The following is an 8,908-nucleotide window of genomic DNA, read 5'->3' on the forward strand; positions in this document are numbered from 1 at the left end:
TAAACGCAGCGAATTTTCACGGTTTATCCGTGGACCGGGACTGCGGTGCTCCTCGGCGGGCCAGAGGCCACGGGCGATGGATTTCAGGAACTGCAACTGTCTCACCACAAGCACATTGTACAGTGTCGCGTTTTATAGACGTTTTATTTATTCTAGTACATTTTGGCACTTCAAAGGTAGGTAACATATTAGAAAGTACGGACAATGAGAAGAAGAAAATTGTGTCAGTCGCTGGTAGTTTGTATGCCACTTACTCGTGTATTTTTCGAAATACCTGTAAAATAATAGATATAACGCAGTGGCTAATAATTGACAATAACGAACGTAGTAGAACCGACATTGTATTGGTGGTCACCTACAGTGCTGATTTACACAATTCTTCCCCTTCTTATACACTTCTTTTGAGAGGCCTACTTTTTCTGAGATTATTTCCAAAGTCAGTGAACCTATTTTAAATCTGTCTTGCGACTCTGAGGAAATGCGTACTTTTGTCACCGAATGTGTTTCATTTCATTGAAATGAAATAATATTGTGGTCTTAATGAGACACACGTACCGTGTGGCTTGCTTTCTCCATCTAAAAACAGTTCATTACAAAATATATTAATGTTAGTACTTAAGATTTTTGCTCACATTGGGAAACGCCATCTGCTTGCAAGCTTTTTTAGATATTTCCTCGTTTACACTATTATTTCTTGTACCACTGTGGCAATGACGGGTTGTCGACTTAAGTTTTAACTTACCCTCGATACCTCAAAATTTGTCAGGGAAAAATGCTAAAACTTGTGTGGAAATCGGGGAAATATCAGGGAATTTCACTTGGGGAAACTTGTGGCAACCCTGGTTGTGGTTGGCCAGAAACTAGACTAGTATGTCTGCCCTCACGTTCCCACGCACTTGGACATTGGGCCACTGTCACACGTGACTGACCGGCAAATCTCTGTACTGCTCAACTCGACTAGCCGGCCGGCAGTTTCTTTCAAACTTTGTCACGTGCTGATAGCACTGTCTCACAGGATCTGTGTCCTCCTCAGAGATTACTCAACTTCTGACACTGTTTATGCCCCTTATATATCCTTCCGGGCCGATAACAACATGAAGCACGAACGAGATTAACACTCTCTGGTGGCCATTCTGTGTGTCACAAAGAATCGCGACTCTAACACACACGCACCACGGGCCGTCACGTAAATAATTAGTGTTACACTGTCATCCGGCCACGTCTTCTGGACACTTCACTTCAGTCATCGGGCAGCGTATTTCAGGTCGAGATGCAGCATACGATTTAGAGGTGGTGTCTTACTATAGTTCAATTTACAACAGATTTGATGATGGAAAAACTGTTAATGAAGGTGAATTTGTTAGTAATTGAATTTAGTTTGTGTTCTGAAACTGGTTCGGAGATGTGCAGAAATCATCTGACACCCTCTTCATTGATTGTAGCAATATTATGAAGAAGATAGTCACTCTTCACCATGTAGCAGAGATACTGAGTTGCAGGTGGGCACAGCCAAAAGGCTTTCAGAAAATGAGCTTTCAGTTAACAAGGACTTTGTTGGAGGTAGAACACACACACACACACACACACACACACACACACACACACAAATGCAGCTCACTTGCACCTGAGGCCACAGCCAGAGACTGCAGTCACGTTCATATGTTTATCAGTTGTGTGTTTTCTATCTCTGACAAAGGCCTTGTTGGCCCATAGCTCACTTTCTAATATTCTTTTTGCTGTGCCTATCTGCTCCTCAGCATCTTTGCTATGTGGTGAGTAACAACTATCATTGTCATAATATTGATACATTCCATTCTGGATTCTCTTTATTGATTGATCTCTTGAAATCTGCCAGTAAGATAGTTTAATGTTAGATGGAAAGACATAAGACAGTTTCATGTGAGATGGGAAGTCATAATGTTGTCAATGTACTGGGAAGTTTATCTAAGAAGAGGTCCAAGATATTACTTGTTAGTATTATACTTGATGTACGAGGGGGGACCCAAAAGAAACCGGACTCCGAGTTCGCTGTCACTCGTAGACATAAAGGTTCTCACACTAGATGGCGTTAGTACAGACCTCCATGAAACAGCTGTGCAGATGGCGCCAGTGTAGAGCTGAACGTGCAAGTCTGGTATTGTGTTTCTCTCACTGTTGGCGGGTTACCTCCGCAAAGTCATTATGGCAACTTTAAAAGAACAAAGAGTGTGTGTGAAATTTTGTTTCCTGCTTAAAAAAGCTGCAATGGAGACACACCAAATGCTTCAGGAAGCTTTCCAGGACGACGCTATGAGCCGCACACAGGTTTACGGGTGGTTTGGGCGCTTTAAACATGGTGAGATGTGTGTTGAAGACCGAGTTCATTCTGGACGCCCTTCAACATCGCGAAATGAGGAGAACATTGAAAAGGTCCGGCAAAAGAGCAACGAGGATCGTCGCCAAACGATCGACCAAATTTCAGCTGAGACAGGAATCAGTTGGAGCTCGTGCCAGCGGATTTTGAGTGAGGATTTGCACATGAGACGCATTGCTGCTAAATTTGTTCCGTGCCTTATCACACAGGAGCAAAAAACCATCTGCATGAATGTGTGTCAGGACTTGAAAACAGAGACTGCACGTGGTCCAAACTTCTTGAACATAGTCATTACAGGGGATGAGAGTTGGTGTTACAGGTATGACCCAGAAACCGAGCAAGCGTCAAGCCAGTGGAGGACTCCCAACTCTCCCAGACCAAAAAAAGCGAGGCGAGTGAGGTCAAATGTGAAGACGCTGATCACTGTCTTTTTTGGTGTTCGTGGAATTGTGCGCCGGGAATTCGTACCCCCTGGCCAGACTGTTAACCAGGACTTTTACTTGGATGTTTTAAGGCGTCTGCAAGAGGATGTGCAGAGGAAATGCCCAGAACTTTGGCGATCAGGTGACTGGTTTCTGCATCACCACAATGCTCCAGTACACACGGCCTTACGAATGACCCACTATTTGGCATCTCAGAGGTGGTCTGTCATTCCTCACACTCCGTATTCGCCGGACCTTGCCCCGTGCGACTTTTTCCTATTTCCACAAAGTAAAAACAGCTTCGCAAAGGGCACTGGACAATATCACAGTTGAAGAGTTCCAAACATGCTTCCAACAGCGGGAAAAGAGACTTGACAAGTGCATCGCATGTAATGGAGAGTATTTTGAAGGTGACTGAAGTAATTTTGTAAAAAGGTTCATCAATAAATTTTTTATGACAACAGTCCGGTTTCTTCTGGGACCCCCCTTGTACACTGATAACTGCTCTGTGGAAATCAAAGTATCTTATTTACTGATTGTATATATATTTTTTGTTTGTTTTCATTATTTGACTAGGTGACAAGCTTGGTGTTGCCCACATACATATTTTTTACTAATCAGACTTTTTTGTATACAGTGTTTGAAGCAGTGTGATTGGGGACATGCACAAAGAGACTGTTTGCTTCACTAACACAGGAGAGAGCCATATAAAGCTGCCTGTGCAAAAAGCGACTGACGCCAAGGTCCACATCCGCATCACGCAGCATCTGGTGTTGTGTTTTGTTTGTGGTCTGGCATAACCGTGAATTGCACACATTTAAAGGGAAGTGATAAACTGATAAGAATAAGTGGGATTTTTGGTATAAGAAGTCCCTCGTTTGTGCCGATTCCCGTCAAATTTTCTGTTTGTACGATGTTACATGGGGGACGAGTAGCTTAAAAACTGTGTGAGTGAAGAGGTCAGAGGTGCGAGATAATGCACAACACTCCCGATCGGAGTTATGTTTCTTGAAAGGAACTTCCAAAGAGCTAGTCAAAGCCTGATGTTCTCAACCCGAAGTGAGTCTCGCGTCATGATCTTTATTGGGTTCTTCAGATGGCATAGACCTGTCTATTAGCCATTCTGGTGTAATCAGAAAGACTTGACTGTTTCCTAGGCATTTTTATTTGTAAACAAAATGAAATTGAAATGTAGTGAGTAGGAATCCAAATAAAAATGCAGATTTAACAAACTCATTTTTTCCTAGCAAAGAGTATAAATAAAACCTATCCAATGAAGTGCACCAATGTTGTTTTACAATACACAAAGCAAAATCTGTAAATCTGGATATCCTAGCCAAGCAATTTCGCAGTTAGTCTGTATTCCTAAAGACGAGATTGCTGTGCTTAATTCTGTCACTGAGGTAAACTTCCTCTCGCACATCTGTAGTGGAGTTAACAAAAACTAAATCGGTTCTCTGGCGTACTACACTGTAATGATTAACACCTGGACTACTAAGCTGCACTGACAATTTTAGATAAAAGTTTGTTACAAAATATATATAGCGTGTTTAAAAAAGTTTCAGATACTTCGACACGTGGTAGTAATCATCAAAAAAAGAAACAATAAACACTGGTCTGCAAACGATATTTTCTGAGATAGACGTGTTTATAGGAATGGGTGCGCGATGCTCGGTTGTGGTTATTAGCACTGTCATCGCATTGGTGCCCTGTCAAATGTGTTGGCATGGTATTATGTTGTCTTACCGTTAAGTGATCCACAGCCAGTTGTGTGGTTAGAGTTGTGTTGTAGGCTGCATTAGTTTTCATAATGTTCGAGTGCTTATTGTCATTACAGTCAACCCTGGGTATGTATCACGGTGTTTTATCTTCTTCCAAATGCAGATTCACTTATGTATTTACTGTTATTGCACTGTTTGTATGTGCAAATGGTATAGTACATTTACATTTTCTCACTTCCACCACTTGTTAGCAACGGTAGTCTGCTACTCGACAAGTCAACTGGCCGATACGATATTCTGCTACTGTGTAGCAAATGGAGATAGCCTGTCAGCTCCTGCCCTCTATGCTGAAATGCATCTAAAGTGCAAAATGGCTTCCGATAAGCTGTTAGACAGACTTTTCCGGCGCCTGAGGGACACAGGTATCCTTGCGCCTCAGAAGACTTGACAGTGGAAGGCCCCACAGAGTCTGAATACCTGACAAGGAGGAGCTTGTACTATGTTTGGTGGAAGAAACCCCTGGGACTAGTTGCCATGATTAGCTGCAGCAGAAGGCATGTCTCATTCTCTTATCTGGGGAGTACTTCATGAACAGTTACTTTACCCATATCGTCTACAGCACATTCAGGCCCTAAGGCCACAGGATCATCACGACAGATGGTGGTTCTGTCAGTGGCTGTTGCAGAAGTGCGCCGCAGATCTACTGTTCACATCAGAGATTTTATTTACCGATGAGGCATGGTTCACTTGAGATGGTGTTGTGAATTCCCATAACCAGCATGTATAGGCAGGTGTGAATCCTCAAGCGCCAGCCGAAGTGGTCGAGCGGTTCTAGGTGCTACAGTCTGGAGCTGCGTGACTGCTACGGTTGCAGGTTCGAATTCTGCCTCGGGCATGGATGTGTGTGATGTCCTTCAGTTAGTTAGGTTTAAGTAGTTCTAGGGGACTGATGACCTCAGAAGTTAAGTCCCGTAGTGCTCAAAGCCATTTGAACCATTTTTTGAATCCTCAAGCAATTCAGGAAAGAGGGCATCAGCACCAATTCTCAATCAAGTTATGGGCAGGTGGGCTTGGCATTAGATTAATAGGGTCATAAGTGCTACCACAAAGGTTAACTGGAGCGTATCATCTGGACTTTCTCATTAATGTATCGCCTACCTTGCTGGAGCCTGTGCCATTGAATCAACGAATACAAATGTGATTTATGCATGATCTCCCCGCCCCCACACGCACACGCGCACGCATGGGGCTTGCTGCTCTTTGGTGAGTTCATGCTTGGCTACCATGTGGCCCCAGCCTTTGCAACATCTTCTCCCTTCCGTGCTGGATGTCTACCCTCTTGCTGTGCGTTTTCCCCTCCCTTAGGGAACATGCCTGGATTTTCTTTGGTAGTTCTTTTAACAGTTCTACTCCCTCTTCGGTTGTGTGGGCCAGCCTCCAATGGCTCTCTGGGACCAAGGGTTTGCAAGGTGACAGAATGTAAGATTCCTGTCCGGCTGGTACAGTGGCTCGAGTCTCGCAATTTACTAACCACTGCACTGTGTGGCTTTCGAGCGCACCATTCTGTAGTTGACCATCTCGTCACTTTGTCCACCTGTGTCGTGAATAGTTTTCTGTGGAAATCCCAGACTGTGGCCGTGTTTTTCGATTTGGAGAAAGCCTACCACACCTGCTGGAGGACTGATATTCTCCACACTCTCTACATGTGGGGCTTCCGTAATTGCATGCCCCACTTGCTTCAGGAATTTTTAAAAGTTTGAGTTTTCAAAGTAAGTGTGGGTTCTGCCTTGTCGGACGACTTTATCGAGGAAAACGGTGTGCCTCTGTGTTCCGTCTTGAGCGTCGTCCTCTTTGCTATCACCATATACCCTACAATGGCCTGTCTACTGCCCTGCACCTCTGGCTCCCTACTTGTTGACGATTTTGCCATCTATTGCAGTTCTCCACGGACTCGCCTCCTCGAGCGGCACCTTCTGTGATATCTCGATTGTTTTTACTCGTGGAGCATCAACAGTGGCTTTCGTTTCTCACTGACACAACAGTTTGTATGAATTTCTGCCGGTGCAATTGGTTTCTTCTATCGTCTTCACACCTCAGACCTGTTTCTCTTCATTTTGTCGAAACTACGAAATTCCTGGCACTCGTGCTCAATAGGAAACTTTCTTGTTCGTTTCACGTGTCTTTCCTGGCTGCCCACTGCAGTCTCTCAATGTCCTACGTGTCCTCTGTGGTACTTCCCGGGGAGCAGATCGGAACACCTCCGTGTGTACCGGTACCTCGTCCATTAGAAACTAGACTGTGGGTGTCTCGTTTATGCATACCCTTCACCACTTTGGTTTCGTGCGGCAGTCGATGTTCACCTTGGCCTTCGTTTGCCTCGTAAGGACACTACTCCGGCCTCGCCCTATTGCATTCGGTATCGTGACCTTTGCACAGAACTTCGAATTAGTACCTCAGTGTACACTGACTGCTCTTAGAGTGACCGTGGTGTCAGGTGTGCCTTCCTCATTAGCACCAACATTTTTCGGTTTCAGCTTCTGGAACATAGCTCAGTATTTACAGCACAGCTCTCCTCCCCGTATGAGACAACACAGTACATCTGGCGACAGAGGCTTTCCGATTGCGTCATCTGCTCATAGTCTCTCAGTGCCCTTCATAGCCTCTGTGTGCTGCAGACTGTCCATCCTTTAGTGCGACGGGTCCACGAAAGCTGTCACTCGCTCACTCCTGACGGAGCCACCGTCACGTATACGTGGGTTCCCGGTCTCGTCGGTCTGACAGGAAACGAGGCCGCTGACGCTGCTGCCGAGGCTGCAGTCCTCGTACCTCGGCCCGCCAGTTCTTCTGTTCCCCTCGTCTCCGCATTGCAGTCTCTGCGCAGGTGGTTTCACTACGGTTTCACCACCGGCCCTCCCTTCACAGCAATAAGCTGCGGGTTATTAAGCCCGGTTGTCCGAACATCGTTGTCTTCCTTGTTGTGTTTCTTTGTACGGTCTCCTAATTTTTTACTTTTTTTTTGTACTGTACCGGTGCCAAAGGGGAAAATTCTAGTCAGCCGTAAGTATACACGTCATACCCCACGTAAGCACAAAACAGAGGAGAGAACCCTATTATTGGCAATGTTTTAAGTGAATGAAATGAAAACTTCTATTGTAATGGAAAAAATGCATGTAAGTAATAACATACACAACAGATACAGATATTGTGCACACACAAATGCAGAATTGGCCAGTATTATTTTGGAAGTACCAGCACACATGAGGGGTGAGACAGTTACACATATTTCCCACTGACACCTGAACAGTTCAGTCACAGTTCTAGTGGTGACGTAATGGCATTCGCGACAATGTGTTTAGAACAGTGCACATTGTTATGCTGTAGACCGCGTCAGACTGCAACACGTATGACCTGAGCAAATTCTTGTCACCAGTGTTCAATACTTGATGATGATTCGGTGTCGTCAAATAAGAGTGCATCATACTAAGACTGTAAACTGAAGATGGTAACCCAGAATTACACTGAATTTTTCTGGATATCCAAACTCGTACAGCCATTGCTCGTGACTTTTTTGTATTTTGGTTGGTATTTTGCTCAGTGAATATATAACACATTTTTGGAAATATGGCACCAGTTTTACTGTTACAGTCCTGTCAGTTAAAAGAAAAGAGAAAAGCCATTATAGTGAGCCCCATGTATTTTGTTGCCACAGTGGTTTTTCTTTCTTTTGTGCAGTGATTTATTTGTAATATTGATTTTTCTCCTTACTTTGATTTTATACTGCATGTGCTTCTGTCCATTCCAGTATCATTTGGTGCACTGGAAGAACAATTGTTTAAACGCCTGTGTGCACACACTGTAATTAGTCTCTCGTACCTACAAGTCCAATGACACAGCGATACATAGGGGGTTGTGGTGTATTCCTAGAGCTGTCACTTAAAGCTCAATTTTGAAACTTTGTTAGTTGGCTTTCTCGGGGAACTTTATGTCTATCTACATGCACCTGCCAGTACAGTTCTTTCGACGTCCCACGGGTCAAACTGACTCACCTCGATCAGAGTAACAGTCAGACATCGTCTGTACAATCACCCACTGGAAACACACGGTTACGGGTTGTTGAGCCACAACTTGCCACACGCAGTGACCGATAACCTCTGGCACAGAGATGCAACAGCAGGGAGCTGTCATCCAGTCATCCGAGCTCACGAAGGACTGCGCCTACTCGTCACCACTGATTTCGTCCAGATTTATGGCACGTGCTCCTCGGTATTGCCAAAAATGAGAGTGATCCAAGCGGGAGATCCAGGTGGCCAACCATTTAGGGAAAAATATCTGGATGGCTGGATTTTGTGTGAGTAGGACTTGGGCACTGAGAGCTCTGTAAAAAAATTGACAGTTTTTGCCCGTTATCAATA

The sequence above is a fragment of the Schistocerca serialis genome, chromosome 9 (assembly GCF_023864345.2).
Source record: "Schistocerca serialis cubense isolate TAMUIC-IGC-003099 chromosome 9, iqSchSeri2.2, whole genome shotgun sequence".
Lineage (NCBI taxonomy): Eukaryota > Metazoa > Arthropoda > Insecta > Orthoptera > Acrididae > Schistocerca > Schistocerca serialis.